At 33.1% G+C, this 22,707-nt stretch overlaps 1 protein-coding gene across 2 annotated transcripts in view; it reads right to left on the bottom strand.

Moving 5' to 3' along the window:
- The window catches only part of LOC109533613 (sodium-coupled monocarboxylate transporter 1), a 38,441-nt gene extending 15,971 nt beyond the window's left edge, over window positions 1–22,470 (bottom strand). Inside the window, exon 1 of one of the 2 annotated variants that reach the window (XM_019898973.2) lies at window positions 22,164–22,470. The gene's annotated coding sequence lies outside the window, so the exon portion shown is untranslated. Of the gene's footprint in view, window positions 1–7,645; window positions 7,992–22,163 lie in introns of those variants that run through there. The other variant, XM_019898971.2, reaches the window with a different exon arrangement.
- Between the last annotated feature and the right edge of the window lie 237 nt (window positions 22,471–22,707).

The following is a 22,707-nucleotide window of genomic DNA, read 5'->3' as shown; positions in this document are numbered from 1 at the left end:
TAATTTCTTTAGCATTAGTTTTATTTAACAACGGATTAAATCAAATGGGAGTCTGCAAATAAAGGAAATTTGACAGTGCAGTATGATAAGGTTCCTTTATAAACTATGACAAACATATAAATTCAGTCAAGTATCGCAAATCCCGACGAAATAACATTTTTAGTGTCTGAATTTACTATTCGAGAAGAAAACACTCAGACAGTAGCAATGTGATGTTAAATATACACTAAATCAGTAAGGCAGGTGAACATGCAGGAAGCAAATGGAAATGACTCAAAGTTGGCGAGCTATCGGCACTAGTGAGAAAAATGGTTATTTTTAATATTTTCTTGGCTCATTATCAGGCAGTTTCTCATGATTGGGTATTAAGGAAATAATGATTCGATATTTTGAGTCAGGACAAAGCCTTGCTGTAAATGTATACCGAAAGCTGCTTTCTAGGAACTTTTGGGTTAAAACAGTGCAAACTTTTTCATTTTGTTGGTGTGTTGTTCTCTGATTGGGTGTCGAAACTATAAAGACTAACGATCACAATGTGCTGGGATTGAATGGTTATCATTAGTTAGTTTTAGCACCAAAATACAGTGCCAGTCTCCAACATGGAATAAATTCAGTAAAACAAAGATAAGGGTTTTTGGAGACATGCTTGGATACACTCAGGTTTTAAAAACTTTGATCCTGGTCAATAATTGTCCATAGGCTTTAAATTCGGACACCTGAGAGGAGTACAGAGACATATAAATGGGAGATGCGATTATTTTGTAGGAACCTGATGGATCTACTCAGATTATCGGTTTCATCCAGATCAGAAAACAGATCTTTCAAATTTGGAACTAGTTCTTTCTGCAATAATTTTAAATATCCCGATCCATTCAGATTTTGTTGGAATTCTTTTACCACCGACAATTTCTACTCAAAATATGACTGGATTTGAGTATGGTTTCCATCTTTCAGAGTTAATTGTTGTTTGACCAATAACCACGATTTCATTTTAATATAATAATATAATCATCAGAAAACAATAAGTTTTCTTCATTGTTCACAACATTTATGGCTATTAGATTCATTATTTGCTTGTGAAACTGTGGTATTTTATTCGGATCATCTTCGGTCAAAGCCTCAAGGCTTGTTATTTCATAAGGATGACATTTTTGGGTTTTGTAAATTCTCGTCACTGAAGACTTTCGAATTCGCTATAAATGTGCCGCCTGGCGACAGGAGAAGTTTCTTGAACAGAGTGACGTATTAATTTTTTAATTTTTCTTAAATCACGATTATTCTATTCTGTTTTCCACCTTGTTTATGGCACTGGGCGATATGGGTGGTAAATTTCTCTGAATAAATGGATTAGTTGATTTCGTGTTCTTGTCGCATTTCTGCAGATAGTTACTATTAAAGTTTCAGTTAAGTTTGGTATTTTCGTCGATTTTTAGAAAAACTCTGTTTTTCTTGGACTAGTATATTGTTCTTTCTTGTTCCAAACTATCAACATCAACAAATTTTAACTGAGAAAGTTACAGGAACTGTATCATAGTTTATTTCTGAACTGCATTTTTATGCAGTTCAAAAATGTCTTTCACACTGTTTTTAAGTAATTTTATCTTAATTTTGTAAAATTTTTTGAAAAATCAATACATAAATCAACTGAACTACTGCAAATTCCAGAGCCTGTTAACACGCTATTAATAATTTCACTTTATTATTGAATAATATCCATTCTTCAATATAATGGAGCTGATTTACATATCTTCATCTGTAAATATGCGTCACACGTTTGACGAGCTTTTAATTGTTTCCATACGTATGTCTATAAAAACGCATGTACGCTGTAGCTTTATACAAATATTTAATGAGAGCGATGTTGGTTTAATTTAACATGTCTTTAGCCGCCAACAATCAGAAGGTTCAACTTAATAACGATTATTCATTTCAGTAAAATTAGCTTACCATTAAAGATTGAATTTGGCACCTTAAGTAGTTACTATCACAGAAAAGAAAACACTGCTGCTTCGACATGTGGGTTTCGAATGAGGAAAAATCTTTACGCTCTCCTTAAATTAGATTTCCCTATACTGCAGACTAAACCTATATTGTTAATTTATTGATAAAATTCAGGCTTTTTCACGTGAATAATTTACGACATCGATTTAGCAAGTATTCAAATATTGATTGTTAATTTTCCTATTGAATTTGCCTAATTTACGGCAGGGATTTTAAAAATTTTTTTAATTGTTCGTGACCAATTGCACGCGGATTGCCGACAGTGTTCCGTTCCCCCATGTAATAAAAGTTGAAACATTGACGTTTTATCTGAAAGGAAACTTTAGAGCATCGCAGGAACTATTCTTATAGTTCGAGAAGGTTGCCATTTTAGTGCATTTTCAACTACAATAACCTATTGCTGCTAAAAGTGGTTTATTGACGCCGACAATGTAGTGGGAAAAGTTTCGATGTATGGAACCGAGAATGGGGCTTTATTTGAAAATAGCGGATTAGAACCATAAATGATCTGTTCCACTTTTTAATACGGCAAGTTTTGTGTAATAATTAGCGAATTGCAATTCGTTCCTATAGACATTTACGGTTGACGCAATTTCTATCATATACAAATTACCTGAACAGGTGAAGGCTGTAATGTCAGCTATTCATCAACACTGATATTGTCTGGAGGGTACAAGAAATTGCCAAATCATTACTTTCGTTTGAGAACAGTGATTGACTTTTGATTGATTGGCTAATATGCTAAATACTTTCTCAAATCAATTATAACCAAAGCGGGAAATCCAGCTCTGGGAATCACTGATCCCAACAAGAATAAATCTTGTAAAGTGACATGGATGATTGCCATAGCCTTTCAAACTACACAAATTTATTACGCTGCTTAAATCAAGATTATATAAATATCACACAAATGATATTCGGTTTTGGAAAAACAAATCTGTGATACTGTTAACAAGTGTGAATGGAACTCAATTAATAACCTATTGCAAATCTATTAGATTCTATGCAATTTTTAGCATCAAATAAATAAAATTATCACTTCCACCTGCATAAGTTAGCAAGTCTATGAGTTACAGCGCAATTATTGTATTATTTAACAATTTACACGTCGATAAAATTCGTGTTAAATTGAACAGCTTTATTAGTGTTGAAAATCGTAATTAACGATTTAATTTGCCCAGACGTATAATCAATATTCCATTCCAGAAAGATGTCGTTCGTTGAATACCAGCAGATTTAAAAATAAATCACGAATAATTACTTAGGATTTTCGATTAGAATTAACTTTTTTTCTTCGACATTTAAAAACTCACGTCGTTAAAAGCCAGTTTTAGAGAACATTATTTAATACTCGTGGCACGGGTAAATATCTTGCGATTAACTGATGATGACAATGAAACTTGTGAACTGGATTAAAGTTGATTATCCGACAGGAAACTTAGTGCTCAGCCATATTTGAGCAACATTTACTTATTTACTTTCACTATATCCTATGAATTATCTATTCCGCTGGAAGTGGTTGAAGTTTTCATACGGTTTATGTGATTATTATTTTAGACTGCCTTATTTCGTTGCTTAAGCAGTGCCTCTTTGAATATCGCGCTTCTGCAAGGAACAATGAATAATAAAACACTTTTGAATGTCTGTTGAGCAGTTTTCAAGCCACTTATATAAGACAGCTTAAATTGTACGTATCATGCCGAGAAGGAAATGCACAAATGCACCAGCTGTACTTAAACAACTAGAAACATCAGCGCAGTTAAATCAATCACTGGAAAGAAAACTGCAAAAGCTTCACAAAAAAGACAATTTTAACGGTTTACATTTCCATATCCAAACAAGCGAAATATTGGATGTCATTGTGATTTACCACCCATTCGTAACTGGTGTACCGTTATGCGATTTGTGTACAAAGATACGTTGGGATTTTTCTTGCATATTTAACATCAGCGCAAAAAATAACTGTTAGTTTTATTCAGGTTGTAGTTAATGAGCAGTTTATGTAATTATCTTATTGTATGTCTTGTCATAGCCGAAGAAACTTGTTTTTAATATTTCTGTTCATCCTGAAGATATTTTATTTTTGCCGATTGATCATTTCATGTTAAGTTTTTTCAGGTTTTTTGTTAGTTCTCATTAAATTTCAACGGATTAAGGGATCTAATTCAAGCAATTAAGCATTTTGTGTAATTTATTAGGTGCAATTTGTTAAAATCCTTCTAAGTATAATGAATCCGCATTCAATTGTAGCAAGCTATTATATATATGCTGACCACAAATGGGAGCTTAACAATAATGATTAATTTGGGTCGAAAATGATTAAAACTCAACAATAAATAATAGCTGAAATCGCAAAAACGTGCACGCTTCGACCACAAAATTGAACAAACTGGTGCCCTATTCAATTTGCAATAACATTAAATGCATCCGAAATCCACAATATTGGATGTGCAAAAAAATCTAATTGGCTCCATATTTCTCTCTAAAAAGATGAAAACTAACTTAAACCTTTATTAATGAGATATTTACTCTTCAAAAGATAAAAATAAATTGTTACATTATTCAAATTATCTGTTTGCTCATTGACTGATCAAGTAAGTTATTCTCTAGGTCAATGAAACCGCTGTTTAAATGATGCCACTGGAATCATATAAAATCATAATTGCAGATGGCTCGTTAATTTTCAACTATCATGACCATAGCCTTAGCAGATATTATAAAACGTTAATAATCCCACGGTCAGATCTAATGAGGATCATTTCCTTATTGTTGTAATTGGTGCTTCATGCCAAGATCTCTTCACTGCCTTGTCCCTGATAGGCGCAGATTGTATCAATTAGATGGTGTAAAAACTTCGTATTGAAAAAAGTTCTTTAGTATGATGGAAAATATAAAAGCCTTAAATGGTGGTAGGTGGATTCGTGCTAAAGGCCAGGTGAATGAACTGAGAAAAACAGCACAGAAGAGACTTTGTTTCTCGCGAAAGGTCGCTGGAAATTAAGACCAAACAGGAATAAACCGCAAGCCAATTCATATATCGAAAATATTGGTTTTAATTAGGAGAGACACTCAGTTAAACGCGCTTTTGTATGCAATAAATTTCTAACGTTTCTAGAAGGAGTATCGGTCTTGTGCTTTTAATAAATATATAAGCAGCAGGCTGGCGATTGGTGATAAAAATTACGTCATATCTACCTTTCATATTAGTATCTACCAATATTGTCGCTAATTGCTTCTGCTTAATTGTTCCTATTGCCAACGTTCGTATTAAATTTTATTGACTGCCAGCAACAGCGATGTTCTTTGGTCGGAATACAATGCATTTTTTTATAAAGTGCCATCGGTAATTAGGCGCAAAATTTAACATCAATTATATTCAGAAAATCGTGACCGTGAAAGTTTAAGAGATACGAGTTACAGTTGCATGGAAATAAAATGGTTTTCAACTAATTCAAAAACCAATTTAACCTGTTACATTACAAAGCAACTTGGCTATTTTCGGACACTCATTATATGGAATATTAGTCTAAAGAACATTATGGTTTACGAAACTTAAGCAGTTCGATTGCGACTATATAAAAGAATATTGGAAGAAGTGATGCTTCAGAGTGCTGGATTTAATACAAATGTAGTTGCGCTTTTTCTTAAATTTCCATGAATCCCCATCGAAAAATGGGGGCAAAAGTAACGCATGGAAGCAAACACAAAGTGAACTCGTCGCTGTTATTAATCTATTTTTGCTGAGGTTACATACTTGGCAATCGTTCCTGATCGAGGAGTTTTGGCTATGCATTCTTGAACTTTATACTATATTATATATTATAGGACTAAGCTCTGAAATTACTAACTAAAGCACCATTTTTCATGCAAAGCAAATGCGTTTACTATCAACATTTAAAACCGGTATAAGAGTTACTTGTTAGATGCGATTAGCGAAAGTTCCCCATGTACTTTCTGCTGGTAAACAACACATCAACATTTCATACCTGAGGTCAAAAGTGTTATTATGTTTAATATGACCTTAGATACTTGATAATGACTTTTTAGTTTTTTTAGTTATAAGAGGACATTTCCAAGGCGCTAAACATACAGATATGGTCGATATAAGTGTAATAAATAATAAAAATCATAAAAAACTCATTAGCATTTTACATTGAGATTGTCGGAATATTTCATTCAAATTAAGTGCACTGGAAATTATGAAAGAAATTTACCAATCGCGGTGCTTACTCATTAGTGTGCAAGAATACCGATTTACATTCAAATAGGAATGCTGCCATGCAAATTATATCTCGTGATAAAACCAGTGAATGAGCAATGAATTGATAACATTGAAACTGCTTATCTCCCACATGTTTTCCAGTTTGTGTTAATTCCTAACAATATCCGGCCTTAGGTGCATAAGCAATGCGATAGGTGAACATAACAACAGTATGGCACATTCAATAAATATGGAAGTAATTGTCAAGATTAGAAAATTGACTTACTTTACTTTGATTGATTTCCATTTCCAATTATTTTTTCACTTTTATCAAAACTTTGTACTTTGCGTTTAGTTTATTTTCACTATTTGAGATCATTGATTCTATTTATTCTATTTCTAGCTCAGTTTTGCTGTTGTCTTTAGATATTCGACATTAGGCAATTTAATCATGTTTATTAAGTCACCATTTTCCCTTGGACCTAGATTTTAGATTGTTTAAGAGCAAACGTTTGGGAACCGATCACGTTTTTCTGTTAAAGTGATTTGTTATTTTCCAATATCACACACAGCATTAATCGCTTACGAACAGACAAATGGCTTTCAAGAAATACTTTACCAATTACTTCTAAAACACTGGCCATGCCTAAAGTGATAACACTTAAACGTATCTGCAAACTTATTTTCGGTATCCAACCTTGAGGCCGAAGCACAATTAGTGGTAGATTTATAAAATAAAATGTACTTAAAACATCTAATTTGATTTTCAAATGTTGTATTTTTCCACAAATTTACGTATTAAGTAACTTATAATTCAATGAAAAAACAATTGAATTTAGTATGCTTACTTTATACATCTGGCTTGCTAACATGTTCCATCTTCATGAATAGCACATGGAAAATAAGCAAAAAAGCTAACTTTTATCATTCCAGTAATTGGCGGTTTTATGGTTACCCACAGCTAATGGATTGCGCTTATTGTAGTTCAAAATTGCCGCTATTTAGCGCCTTATCTGAATGTTAGTTTCTGCCCCCAAATTATAAAAAAATGCTTGGTAAATTCCCTTAAACTTCCTTTGGAAATGCACTCGCACAGAGTTGCAGGATTACGCTGCTATATATTTTCAGATTCAAATTCATTTGCTTATTCTGCTTTCATCCCATCTTAGCAGTAGGAACGAGCTAAACAACGATTTAAGAGAAGATTTAAGTAATTCCTACGATAAGCTTGTTAATGCGATTGCCTGGAACTTCATCAGGGAAGTAAAAAGTATCGCAACGGCTATCTGTAGTCAGTTAAAGATAGACAGTCTATTGATTTTTAAACAAAGCAAATGAACAAAGGCAGTCTTTGGTCGAAGCAGCTAAATTTAATTAGCAATTGTTTGAGGCAAAAGTAGTTATAGTTGCAGCCGTTGAAGAAATAATTATTTGGCTACTTACTTAAAAAAACTTGAGTAAGAATGGAAGGTTCCTGTGTCCCAGAAACACTTTGATTTGTACGCAATCCTAGTACTTTTCCAAGGAAAAAAATTGGCACTTTAAACCGTAACACTCAAAATCGTCGAAACTTCCGTCCTCATTTTTTGTAGTCTACTTATAATTTTTTTCCAATGCTTAAAACGTTTTGGGCACCGAAAGTAAACTGACTCCCACCAGTTACTGCCGCAGCTTTTTAACACGATTTAAAAACAAAAGCTCGACCATACACGCATATTAAACAAACGGTCAGACTCAGGTAAAACTGATTGGGATGCTGAATCGTGTGATTCGAACGGCTTGGGAAAGAAGATGGAACTTGTTTGACTTAAGGAAGATGAGTAGCGGGAATTGATTGGTTCTACGCGGCCAGAGTAAAAGTCCACTGCAAAACATTCGGTTTCGAAGAACAGAAACACTTTGCTATAAATCGGCCAGCTGGTTGAAGTCTACCAGTTCCTACAGTTGAGACGAAAAATAATTGCAAAAAGTCTTTCTACTAAGATTTTCGATGCACTTAAAAGATGATTTCAAGGTTTTTTTCCTCAGACAAGTTATATTGTTTTATTAATTTATTTGCAATGAGTCATAATTTGAAAAACACTTCCAAACTACCATTCTGCAGCTATAGTTTGCCTCGACAATTTGCCTGTTATAAACCAAAGTGGAATTTGCTGAGAAGTCTTAAACGCATTTTTTTTCTCTTGTCTTCACTTCTCGAAAAACCCTTTGTCAATTGCTGCCAGTTCTGACTACCACTTGACGAATAATTATTTTAGTTAAAGGTAAATCCTTAAATTTGTGATGTTAATAATTTACTTGAAATTGTTAAAAATTGTGCTTATAATCATACCACTCCATACATATTTTCATGGCTTAATTTGTTCTTGAGCTTCTCGACCAAACAAATCATTACTTATCGTGACTTCAGCCTGTTATCTCGAATTGTACGTTATTTTTCTAGGTATTATGTTTGAGGCAACCACACTGCAAATTGACTCAGTCAAGTGAACTGTTTTAATATCCAATCAATCGTTCTCAAATAATAGTTGAATATTTCAATTTGCGCAAACTAATCAAGCTCGGTAACAAACAACTTTTGAAAAAATAAAGCTAATTATGCAGTTGAAATGTAGTAATTTTGTTCCAAGTATAGTTTTAATAATGAATGCCTCGTGGTTGTATGTATAGATGTGCATGACATACCTATTAATTAATAAAATATGGAAAATCCACTATTATTAAGACTTCCAACAGACCTGATCAGCAATTAAAAAACTGATGCCTTACAATTTTTGTACAAGATGTTCCTAAATTCAATTTCCAGTCCAATGAAAGGGCTTGGATAAACGTAACTGGAAAGGTCTCCTCAACAGCATGTTTCTTTCAGCTTCTGCGACTTTTAGTTTTATGCAAACACCAATTGCTATTTGTTATTTAAACCCCTTTGGTTACATACGTTAATGATTTTACAAGCATTTAAATAAAACTGTTCATCAAGCAGTGAGATGATAATTTTTTTCTGCTTGTCCGGACATCCCGCCAATTTATTATCAGGTTTACGAAGTCCACAAAACCGCAATTCCCTCTTCAATCGCAATAGGTACTTAATAATCATTTAAGCAGACTAGACCGCAAATTAATAACCGTGACTTTTCAGACTCGTAATATCGGCATTAAGACTTTCGTTACCTAAGAAGTCTAGTTGTATTAATTTGAATAGACAATTGTTGTTGTTTTCAGTTAATAGTAATACGTCTAATGAATCATATTAGTTTTACAAACAAGGAGTGAATGAGTTGCAGTTATTGTTGGAAACCAGCTTTCTTACTAAAAAGCAACAAAGTTAAGTAACAATTTCAGGCTTGACAACAATCTCAAGCTAATTTTTATATATCTTCTTTTTACTATTTTGATGCAGCCGACAGATGTTAATGAAATCCTTGCTGGTTCTTCACATTCTGTAAAGGCTTATTAGGGCTTTGAATCCTTGAATAGTCAAATGCTGAAAGCACCCTAGCTTTGATAGTCAATTTTCTTCGAGACCATGTCTTGGGTTTTGTATAGGACGATTGCAATTTGCTACTCCAAAGCTGCCCCCAGCAACTGAACAATAATATGGAAGTAAGCTGGCTGGCCGATTGATAATATAGATTGCCAAACCGAACAGAAACTCACACATATTACCCACATTCGCCTTAAGGCTTGGTGGAAAATAGCACGGTCGGTTTAGTGGTCAAGTATGTAGATGGAACATAGCTATTAATAGTGCAGTCTTACTATATTTACCAACCGAGAGCCATCATGCCAGTTTTTCTTTGCTGCGCTTGGGACTTATTTATTTTGCTACCAACATTGTTTAGTTCATGGGAACGACAGAAAAACAATCTGCCAGTTGCCAGACCTGCTCATAATTCCGTGAAGCTGTTTATAGAGCGGGTTTTGGACCTTTTATCTTTAGGTCTGGTAGATTTTTGATGTGGGGGAGAATTCCTGTTTATTTCATACAAGCTGAACTTGAAGTTAATGCGAACCAATCGTAGTTCGGAGTGAGATCAACTATTACAAAAGTCTCCAGCAGATTCACTTCTGAATTTGAAGCTCTTGGTTCCAGGAGTATCTATGTACATGCAAAATATCTTGAGGGAAAGACTAATACTGTTCAAAAGGTTGGGTTTAAGTCATTTTGTATTTTCCAAGGCTAATCAAAACCCAAAATCGTATTGCATAAAATATTTACATTTTTACGTTGTGGGTTAAACATAGATTATTACAAAAACATTATTACGTCAAGAAAAATGACTCTTTAAAAAAATTTCTATGAAGAGCCAGAAAATAAAGAGCATTTGCTTCCTTACCATAAAGCCTTTGGGAATAATTGGCATTTCAAATAAATGTGATAAAAGTCAAATCTTAGTGGGAAATAGCAATTTCATACTAAATAAATTACTATTGTACACTGATACTTTTTTATATATTATACATTTAAGATAAATTGTCTTAAAATAAAACGCCTTCCCTCTTGTATTCTTTAAAATTCGATTTGACTTTCTACATTTCCTTATTTATTAAAGGAAAATTTGTAAGCTCTAGAAGCGGAGCAAATTGACGCAAATTTTTGAAACTTTTAACAAGACCTTTCTAAGAAAGTCAGATATAATTAACAAAATTAACAAATTTGTATTATACAGGAAACGCGTCAAGCTAATCACCGAAATTCGATTTAAAATAGCTTTTTTTATCTCAGAAACAATGTTTTGTGAAAATTTTGCAAATGGTGGTAAAGTGAGGAATTTGTATTGCATTTTTGTGGTCTTTCTTTTTGTGTCTCTCCGCCTGAACTGAATTTTCAAGCGAATAATGGTCGACTATAATTTTCCAAAAATTGTTTCCAAAAAAGTTCAGATATAAATACATATAATACTTCTAATTGAATAAGACGAACAAATCATCAAGACTTTCCAAAACTGGTGAACCATCTTTAGTTGAAGTTGAATAACACATTGTATTTTTTGAAATAAAGTAAGAGAGGTAAAGAGTGGATTATTCACATTTTAAACCGAGTGCACTCCTCTAAAAGGCCCTAAGGAAGCTATGCAAAAACAAGACGGATCAAGTCTTACTTCCAGACTTTCTATGTCTGAACGATGCGATTTAGAGGAGTTTGGATGATTGAACGTGGGACTTCCGATATGCATACCATAAATATGTGTTGAAAAACGTTTAGATTTGTTTTAGTGCCCTTAAAGTAATGTTAAATCGGGATGATAATAGATATTTAAGATTTCGAAACCCCGAAGACTTAGGGGACTCTAAACGTAATAAGAAATTAAAAGTCATTATGTATGGAGTCACATTTTTGAACTATTATGTGTTAAATTATAAATACTTGCGAAGAAGTCTGGAATCCTTTCCATATTCGCACATTGAACTTTCCGCAATGGGCAGACCGCCTTGAATATTTAATAATTGTTCAATTAAGAATAAGAAATCTCAAATATTTGTGCATCACTGGGAACCCTTTACTTTCTCAACTATTTTGTCTAATTTCTCTTTAAATATTCTCTCAAAATTATCAGCAAATTGATGAAATGATAGCAAGCAAAGGAGGTCTTCTAATGTTCGATCCAGCTACTCTATGTAGAGTATTCGCCGCAAAACGCATCTCTAATCGGCAGGAAATTAGTAAATCCAACTGCGCCGGAGAAACTGAAGGTTTGGAAATCTTCCAGAAATGGTCTCTAAATGGCTTCAGACTAATTAGACTCAAAGTACACCACTTTTCCTCATATTACTTCATGCTAGAAGACATTGCCTAAGGCAAGACTGATCTACTTTAATCTGCTTTAATACATGCTTATTTACCGATTGGTTTAGAAGGCATTAATACATGCTTTAAGCAATCGACTAGTGTAATTTGAACTGTTAGTTTCATTAGCAACTTTGCGCTAATATTTTTTGAAATTATTCTTCGCTAATCTCCTTAGGCCGGATAATTTTCATAAAAATTTTGTTAAATAATTTGGGACAAGTTTTTAGCAAAAACAAAGCGTTTGTATTTACATAATTTTGAAATCTAACGGACTTAAATTGGGAAATCAAATTTTTGACTATCAACACTTTTTCTGCAAATGATTCTAGTTTCCGCCCCGATTACTCTCGCTTGTAAAGGTTATTTCAAACGCGCTCTGTTTGCCGATATCGTTAATAAATAAGTGCTAAAACACCACGAGCTGCAAGGTAAACCCCAATTCACCCAGTGACAAAACATAATTTTGCTTTTCCGTCCAAATATGTATTCAGCATCGTATCTGCAACAGACCATTCCATTGTTGACTACATTCAATGCAGGGTAATAAGTAAATATTTGAAAAATCGACCATTTTCATCGGATGTTAGAGCATATTTCATAATTCACTTAATGTGGCGAGGAAAATTGGTTCTAGGTTATCAAAAGTGATTGTATGGCGCGCAATTCACTTCATAATGAATAATTTATTAGTGGCTAGCAAACATGTCTTCATTAACTAATGGTTAGTAGTAAAATTCGGCGGCACTTATGTCATAATTATTTCCATTAATGATCTCCCGTCTATAATATTACAAAGACACTAAAAGTAATTTAGTAAAAGTAATTTAGCAAAATTTGTCTCAATATTTCCTTTTCAAACTTCGCACCAAATGCCCATAATAGAATGCGGTCTACTTGACCTGTAGGTCATAGCGCACATGATCATTTTCATTTACCTTCAGTCTGGCTAGTGGCAATTAAATCTGCAAATCGAAAACAGATGTCAAGTTTTCGATATTGATATATTACCCCATTTTATTTGTTCCCAATAATAGGGGTTGGCTGTTTGTATTTCATTAGCTGCCATAATTGATTATTTTTATAATTGGAACACGATTTTCCTTTTGTTTAAAGGGCCAAGTGGCATGCATCGAATGGGCTGTAAAAAATAGCAAATCGTTGCCTGAAAATTCAATAAAAGCTGCGATGGCTACTTGAAGTTGAAAGCAATTAAATGTCGATTTCAGCACTTTAAGGGCTGTCTAGCAGCTGGAACAATGTCGCTCATTCACGGCAAATCTTCTCGGTGAATTAAGAAAACTTTGCCTTTCCACCTTTTATATGTTTTCAATATTGCGTTTGTTCGACATGAGTGGGTTAATATTTATTTTTGTCTTAATTGGTGTATACAGCAATGTGTGAGAAGCTTGAGCCATTGTTAAACGTAGTGGCAAATAGCTATAAAAACACTGGTTTTAGGTATTAATATTTTCCGAAGAATTCAGCTTATTTACATTCTTATTAATAAAAATGTAAATACGATTTTTGTGGTGTCGTGCGTGGAATTGTAGGTGATAAATAATTCCTTTGAATATTTTGCTTAAGTTTGTTCTGCACACGTGCTTTTTCAACAATATGTTTTTTGCTAATCAATTGATGATTATTGTTATCGGTTTGCTTTTTGCAGCGTTATAAGTAGAGAAATGAGTTATTTTGAGAGAGTTTTTTTGTTGTTTGATCTCATATAAATATTTGAATACAATTTTTGTAATTCCCGTTGTGATAAATAATTCCTTTTAATTTATTTTGGTAGATGTCTTCCGATCACGTCTCAACCATCATTTCTCAACAATATATTTTTCTTCCATAAATAATAGCAATGTTTTTTAATGGTGATATTTTTTAGGTTTGCTGTATTGAGCATTATAAGTAGAGAAAAGCCCAATCTTGACTAAATTCTTATAATATTCGATTTATCGCCAATATTCCCAGGATATATCAAAATCAAATTACCTCTCCCAGAGTCTTAAATAATCCAGTTTCTTAGCTCCCAATGGCACCAAACAGGGATCCATTCTAATAGATCGGACTATAGAACTATTGGAGTTAATTGTCCAATTACATTATGACACAATTATCTCGGGCAGATTGTCGGAAACTATTAACATCGAGATCTGCATTTCCCTTAACGCAAACTGCATTTACATTACAAGTAGTATTATGCAAGGTTTCTCACTTATATCGGTGAGTTACATTTATTCATCATAACTTTTTGTCGCAATTGCCTCCAATTGTTCACATATCAAATATGCACATTTGAGAAGTTTGCGTCGGCATATTCATATAGAGAATCTCGTCGATTTTCTACTTAGATAATTCAAAATTAAATTGGTTTTGTCAACGGTTTGTTCTCGTGCTGAGGCATTGTTCAATGGCAAAACTATACTTTTCGTAAAATTAAATTATAATTTAATATCGGTTGAAAATTTCGGCTGAATTGAAACTTTACGATCCATAAGTATAAAAAGGTAAGTTAAAACTGAAAGCAACACGGTTGAAACCAGGAAGCAATTCGATTGCATTAAACATCTCTCTTGAATACGAATGCATGCTGATGATGAACAATTTGCCCATGGAATTGTTAAATTACTTTTCCGTATATTCCGAGATGCAATCGAGCTTAATCAGTATTGTTATACTCAGATTACTAAACGTAGCCTAGCAATTATGTAAAGTGCTTTAGACAATGCAGGCAGAGCGGTTTACGAATTTAAGATAAATCTAGCGTCTCCTCCCCGAAATTTATCAACTGTTTGGTAAAACAGGTAGAAACTGATCCCCGGTAATTTCAATACCAGCCAGCGAATAAATCAGATATGTTTGCTAATAAATTAAAATGTTTTCGCGTGACACGTTAGCTTAATATGCAAATTGTTCCTCTTGTATGCTAAACGTTGTGTCATATATTGGAATTACTTTAATCTGTCTGTGATCGACTTTGTCGTTGTGTAATAATAAGCGAGTGCTCGGAATGATCTATTCGGAAAGCAAAAACCCCATTAATAAATGTTGGCCATAAAGCGCGAGAAAAAACAAAACCCAATATGGACATTGAATTCCTTCATGAAAACACATTGCTTTAATATTTTACCTAGTGTCCACACTCATTGTAGAATGGCGATAACATGTCAATTCCCATTGCAAACAAACCTTTGAAACTGGCAGAAAATCGATGGATTTTCATTGCGCATTTATTCTAGAAATTGAAGACATTAACGTCTAGTTTTATACGTAAAATTGAATTAGAGAGCTTTAGTTTACGTTCGTTCACAACAGATCGATCAAATTATTTGAAAAAGACGCCGATGCGAGTCTTTTGTGATTATTTGCTGGCAGTGCACAAATTGAACTTTACTGGCAGCCTTAAAAGACGGCAAAGAAAACTCGTAAAGTAGTTTAATATCCACAAGCAATTAATTACTATAGTGGCAGCCTATCTTGCAGTAATGCGAGAATTTCTTAATGTTACATAAAAAAAGTGTAAGCGAAATTAACTATTTGATAATGTTTCTTAAAACTTTTGTGATTTGTGATTGCATGATATATCTGTGATAAAGGCGTTTTCTAACGATTCGAAAGAGTGTTTTTTACTATTTATCAATTGTAAAGGGGTTGCAAAAATGACTTTTTAACTCGGAAACAGTTCGTCACGAAAAACGTTGTCAAGAGAACTTGGCTTTTTTTTAGTTGAGTGCTAAACCGGAAACTAATATATTTTATTAAATTAAATTTGCGCGGTTTATATGTTATGAGCCTTTGGCAATTCGATTATTGCAACGCTTCGACTTTTACTTTTATACTGAAGAAAGAAACGCCGCACATACACTTTTGCAGAGGGTTTTCTCTTCGAAATTGATTAGACATTCGGAAAATGTCTACTGTAATCAAAGTTAGTGGCAAGATTTTTTATTTTTTATTCCGTGTATATTAATGTGTGTTAAGCATTTGCCAACTCGAAGTTTATGACGAGTATACTTTCTTTTACTGTAATACGGAAATTCGGACCAAACATTTCTAGGTACATTTTCGCTTCTTATTAATATTTTAATATTTGATAAGGAAATGGGAAACTAATTATCATGTTTATTTATTTAAATTGATTCGGTTTATGTTAGTTTTGAGAGTTTGTCGAATCAATGCTATTTGACTTTTATTTTTTACTCTCATGAAGCTGCACGAAATAGTTTTTGTTCATCCCATCTTGAATTGATTTTACGTGCACCTGCCGTTCTGGACTCTAACATTCTGATTATTACAACAGACAAATGTCTGGAATAAATGTTACTTACAAACCGCAGAAAGTGGCTGAAAGGCACATGTGGGCTATTTTGAAAACATTGTTTTAATTTAATTACTCTAATTTATTGCCCACATCAAAGCAATCTAATTTTCTCCCATTCTGCTAATAATAGTACCGAGAAGCGAATCGAATCGAAAGTTGCTTCTGAATTCACGTAGCGGTTAATTGGATTTTAATGGAATATTTTATGGATTTCTTGACATGTCTAAAGTCGCAGAAGCGCAAGTAATTCCGCAGAAAGAAAATTGATGAAATCAAGAGTTTAATTTAGTTAATTCAGCTAAATCGATATTCATTGCTAGTAGACTTGTGATTGAAACAATCATAGAACAGCCTGGATCAAACGCGTAAAATATTAATGAAAAATGCAATAAGGCAACTAAACAAAGTACAGGTGAACTATTGCCGAAGACGTTGTGGTCAATATTACCAATGAAGTAATAAATTGAAACACCTACTGTATTCTGTGAGTTTCAAAGCTCCTGCAGATTCTGCATGTTATCTGGCAACAGATATATTTTAACATATTGCTTTTATAAAATAAGCTTCTTTTGCAAAACCATTAAGAAATAAATGCCCGATCGTTTACTGTATCTTTACGACCAGTTATAAACCACATGGTAGCTTCAGCTTACGACCTTGCTGGCTATAAAGGTCAATGACTAGATTTTTAATGCTAATGCTTCCACCACCAACCTGTATTATTAGTGCTCCATTAAAAACTTCATAATTCCTGAGAAAGTTTGCGAAGATGATTGGAATATTTTATTGGGACGCTTCTATGACAATTGAGCGCAAAAAAACAGAAACTGACTCTGTAGAAAATAAGGTACTTTACACATAACTCACTATAATCATTTTATTCCGTAATTTACTCATTTTTCAAATTAAATTTCAATTATTTCGCATATGAATTTCCATCCAAAAGTGACTTCAATAAATCTGCTGGGTAATCACCGTCATTATGAGTTAGGCACTTCCACCGGTATGATTAAGTATAATTTAAAAAATTAAAATAAATCTCCTGAATTCCGGATGTTTTTCTGGCTCCATTAGTACCTTATTGAAAGGTGGCTTACAAAGTGTGACAGTATCATTTGAAAAACTACGATTAAACACGTCATCGGGTGTTTAACTTTTTTCATGTTGCACTATGGACTCTGGAAGCGTTCAAAGGTTGAAAATTATTAATGCGAAGGAAGACATGTGATTAGATGTGATCATATTAAAGCAATTACAAATCTTGTGGTTTTGAATAATAATCTCGGTAATCATTGGAATTAGGTTTATTCAAAAAGGATTTGATCAGACGCCTAATAAACATTCATAGCTTCATTAATTATCTAAACTAGTACGAATTAAAGTTGTGTTTGCGTCGTTCATACGTGAAGAGTATGTTGAAACTGTTGTATTCAACATATAATTTTATTAATTCAAAACAATGTTCCCAATTATTTGATATTCTTTTATAACTGTAGCCCAGATCTTGCGACCTGTTGTTTATATTACATACTTTTGGCAAAATTTTTCTTTCTAAACGGCATTGGAAACATAAACATTAAAACTCACCAAAAGAACCAACTTTATAATTTTATGTATTATTTTTCTTTTCGCATTTTAACGGAATTTATTTGTTATACACCAATTGATGTTTTTTGGGTATGCAGACCTTTACATATCAATATCAGAATTCATGTTTATAACCGATATTTTGATGCAAATCCGTATTTTGCTTGAAGCTTTAGTCTAATAAATTAATATCAGTACAGACATTGAAAAAATATCGCTAGCTTGCTGATGTAATTAACAATTTACAAAAACTGTCAAGAGCCATGCATGCTGAAACAGCAATAATTCAATACTTTTTGATTTGTGCAAAAAGCCGGAGGCCCTCTTTGTTAATAATTTCCGTTTGCTAGTTATTTCCGTAGCTGAAACCAGATCGACATCAGTTCCATTTTTTAAGTATTTTCATAAAGAAAAACCAACAAGTAATTTTTAAACGAAATGTATTGTGAAGAACTCTTTAGCAGTTTTTCTATTTAAAAATAATAAACCGTTTGAAGGTAATTGTTTTAGGAATTCTGCCGCAGGTATGAATCTAAGTGGCGCAGTCAGTAGATTTTCAGTGTGTTTTCTATTTTCAATTTGCCTGTCAAGAAATATTCAAATTCGTATCGACTCTCGAATTCTGATTGAAGTTTTTGATCCAACAAAATTAGATAACGATTTTAAACTTTTACAATATTTATGATGTGATATCCGAAAAAAAATTACATAAAACTGCAATGCAAACTAAAAAACTAAACCAAAAATGCTGGAAAATTGGTGTATTTAATAAAATATATGAACTTGGTTCAAAATAAAACGAAATTTTAAGAACATAATTACAGACCGAATTATTGTGATAGAACAATCCATTAATAAATTCACAAACTAAACACTGCCGATTTCAAAATGTCAAGGGATACTAGAAACTGTATTTCCAACATATTATTTCTTCACAACACGGAATTCTGAAAAAATCATTCAAATCGAAAGCTTTTCCAAATTCCCTTCCAATTAGGATCCAAAGAACGTATTCTACAATTGATATGAAAATAACGAAGAAATTTTTCAATGCAATGAGTTGCATTAATTGCCAACATTAATATTTTCGATTCCAGGGCGTGTCAAAAAAAAATAATTAAATTTAATTTGTAATTAGTTATAGCTTTTAAAATCCTTGCAAGTTCGCAAGTATTTCAATAAGCGCAGTTTTCTCAGTTCCAGATTTCCGCACTGCCGCCATGCGAAATTCCTTCCTAAAAGTGATTCCATAGTACGACTCTTTTGAGGAATTTCTTGCATAGACTTTTCTCTTAATAGACTTTGAAATGTAGCGCATTCAGCTGCCTCACATTTACCATTTCATTACTTTAACAGTGAAATCAGAACATAAAATCCGGGAAATTTAAAGCGAATCCAGCAAAGTTGGCAATAAACTCGCATGGAGCTATCTAATATGCAGTTTCGCATCTTTAGAACTTGCTACCATTTTCCTTCAATAAGCTCCTTGTCTTCATACACTTTGTCACAAAGTCATTGTTAATGTCGATTGTCCATACGTTTCCACTTAAAGATTAACTTTACATTGAATCTGATTATTTTCTACTTAAATGTGTATAATTCTGCGTATGTAATATCAAAGTTCAGTACAGGGAAATTTGATCAAATAATTAGCAATTGGATGTGCTTTGAATTAGATTATCCTAAATATGCAGATTCGGAGGTGTCAATCTGCTGATGGTTCTTAGCACTTCTTTTAAACGTAAATCGAGCTCCTGTTATGTATGATTTATTACAATTATGGTGTCGTTGGAATAGTTAGCAATGTTGGAATTTCCAGCCTCATCAAATCCGGTAAATTAATAAGTAATCTATTTTCAGCCAATTACATATTTGGGTAGGCACTTAGCTAATAATACAAAAAGTGACAAATTTCAAAGATTTGATTTATGGCAACCCAAAACTATGCATTAGCTTCCAGTTTATAAAATAAGCCACAGGATAAACAGCGAGCGAATAACGGGGGGCTTCTAAATTTAGAGAACAGGGAAATCTAGCAGATTAAATTGTTTACCGTGGATATTTAACTTCCCTTGGAATTGTATTAAATTACAAATAAATTCTAGCTTACAGCTTCAAAATATTGCTGCCATATCTAGCCGATGAATTATGTTTACCTGATTGATTTCAGATAGTTGGCTTTGCTAAAGTCGCGTTATAGATTCATGGCAATTAATACTTAGTGAAAAACCAGCAAAACGAGCTTTAAATAATTTCTGCTTTTATGAAAGCCTCAGAGTAATAGAATGCTAAATTTAAACTAATCTTCTGGGAAGTATAATCGAACAAAGTACATGGCCAAAGTTAAGCGACTAGTTTAATCCTAGAAATTTTCAAACTTTGATTAATAGCTGTTCCTCATTCGAAATTTTGTTAGATCAGGCTAAAGTGCAGACTTGGGTCACATTCCTTTTATTGCCCCAAAGCTGAACTTCACTCTAAGTAATTTATTGTTCACTTTAGATTTAAGACTGAAGGACATAAGAATTGAGCTGAGGAACTATTAATTTTGCCCCTGCAGTCTGCAAACTATTATTGATGAAGAGCTTTCAGATTAAAGTTTTTGTAAGGAATGATTGCAATAGTTTGATTTCATGGATATAATCAGAAAATTACTTATATAACATGAAATTAAAACGACAAAAGTAAATGTAATTACGTAGTGAAGAAATTCGCTTTTTTCACATAGTTCATTTCAAGTTACAGCGATACTTGCAACAACAAATGAGTTTTTCAGCGACAAATTGGTATTTGCTGCATGTTATGCGAACGATGATTGGTACATTTCATACCATACATTTCGACGTAATAATTGAAGCTGATAGGCAATGATGGCTATTCTATATTGTTATGTACAATAAATTCTTGAGGTTTTTGCTGTTAATTCATGAAACACTCGATTCAATTAAGCGATTATTTAGGCAAATAAATGTTGTTCATGTCGATGAAAAAGTCGTGTGTAATTGAAATAAGTTATGCTAAATAAATTGATTGGTTAGCATTCTAAACAGCCTTCTCCTAATGAAGAGGGAGCTCCTATATATATTCGACTGAAAAGAAAACTATGTTTTCCTTTATGGTTGCTGAAACCTAGAATTTAAAGTTTTCGAGTACTTACTTTCGACTAGAGGTTCCCTAAAACAGAATAGGACAAAGTTGCTAAGGTTTCATTCTGGGGACGTTGGTGAGGAAGCAACTTGACTATTCCGGTTAATTCGGAAAAGTATTGCTCAAAAACATATTGCAGAAGTCAAATATCTCGAATAAGGTTTAATCGCAAGTCTTATAAAAGAACGGACAGATTATGGAAAATTAGTGCTGAAAGTTGCTTCCCCGGATTGCCATTCAAATTATTAATATTCGACAAATGGATATTTCTGAAATTAGTAGTTAAATTTTTGTTAGGAAATGTTCCTGTTTGTGCTGTTGGCAAAATAATTTAGAAGTGACTCGTACGTCTGGGGTTTGGACATACAGATTCAGCCACTTTCCTTACAATGTTGTGCATATATTTTTTTATTTACTTCAACATCATTTGCTCATTCAGCTTTTCTCAGTTGGCTGGTCCTCCACGATTTTATCAATTCTGGGATCATTTTAAATTTATGACTCAACTTTGTTGATTTTAAGTTCTTTGAAAAATCCTAATTTTTTCAGTAATATACAGTTCAGAAAAAGTATTAACTTTGAAACCACCATAGGCAGACATACAGAAGCATGTTATCAGAAGTCATTTTTTGAAGCTCTCTATCTGAATGTGACTAATGAATTTACTATTGTTCTCAATAAAGTGATTAGAACTTTCCGTCAAAATCTCCTTCTTACTCCTACCGGGACGACTTCCAACTCCCTTAAAAATTCTTCTGATCCTCAAAGGAAGAAAGTATAGGAACAGATGCAAAATTTTTAGTCTTCTAAAGAATCAACAGCCCATTAAACCTTGACCATTTACGAATTCAATAATACAAACCTATAATTTACATCAATGCGCATGTTGCTTTCAAATGTGGGCTTTGCAAATTTTGCAAGTAACCGGCTTTCCAGCTTTCTACGCCTTAAGTTAAGTATAATTATCGTAGTAAACAATTCGTGTTTCAAAAATGGTTCTATTGTGTGAAAATTGATAATATAATATGTTGATGATCACGATTTATTGATCGTAGTGATCTCATATTAAAGTTGATCGTTCAAATAAAAATTCGTGGAATTATAATGAACTTTACCTTTTTAATTATTCAAATTGTATGTTGGTGCCTGCCTGCAGGCCACTTTTTGATCGCATCGCCGTTAACGAAGATTCTCACACATAATTTCGGCACCACCCATCAAGGCCACCAACTATCGTTCACATATTATTATTTCACTCTGAACTGTAATTTGAGAAGCGCCAAGACACCATTAAACCGGATCGAAGATCGAAAAACAGATTTAAATGTTACTTCTTTGCAATGTTTACGATCAAACGTATCTGGCAGAATTTAAAACGTGCAGTAATAAAATATTCATGGAAGTGTATTTATCATTTGCAATAGGTGAACAGGTATTTTATACAAAGACCCATTAATGCGCGTACACGACATGACCAAGAAAGGGAAAGGAGGGAAAATAATTACCGTGCATTGTTCAACGACTGTTAGCCGATGCTATTAAACCCGAATGGTACAGTTTTAATGGAAAACACATAATAAAAGTATTAGCTTAATTGTAAATCTACTTTATCGGTATTTTCAGCGAAATTTTGTCGTTTTTGTGGCAGTTATCTGTTTA

The sequence above is a fragment of the Dendroctonus ponderosae genome, unplaced genomic scaffold, assembly GCF_020466585.1.
Source record: "Dendroctonus ponderosae isolate FM_Combo_2020 unplaced genomic scaffold, Dpon_F_20191213v2 Dpon_F_20191213_5, whole genome shotgun sequence".
NCBI lineage: Eukaryota > Metazoa > Arthropoda > Insecta > Coleoptera > Curculionidae > Dendroctonus > Dendroctonus ponderosae.
The sequence above is the reverse complement of the archived record's forward strand: the minus strand, read 5'-3'. Positions and strand labels throughout refer to the sequence as shown.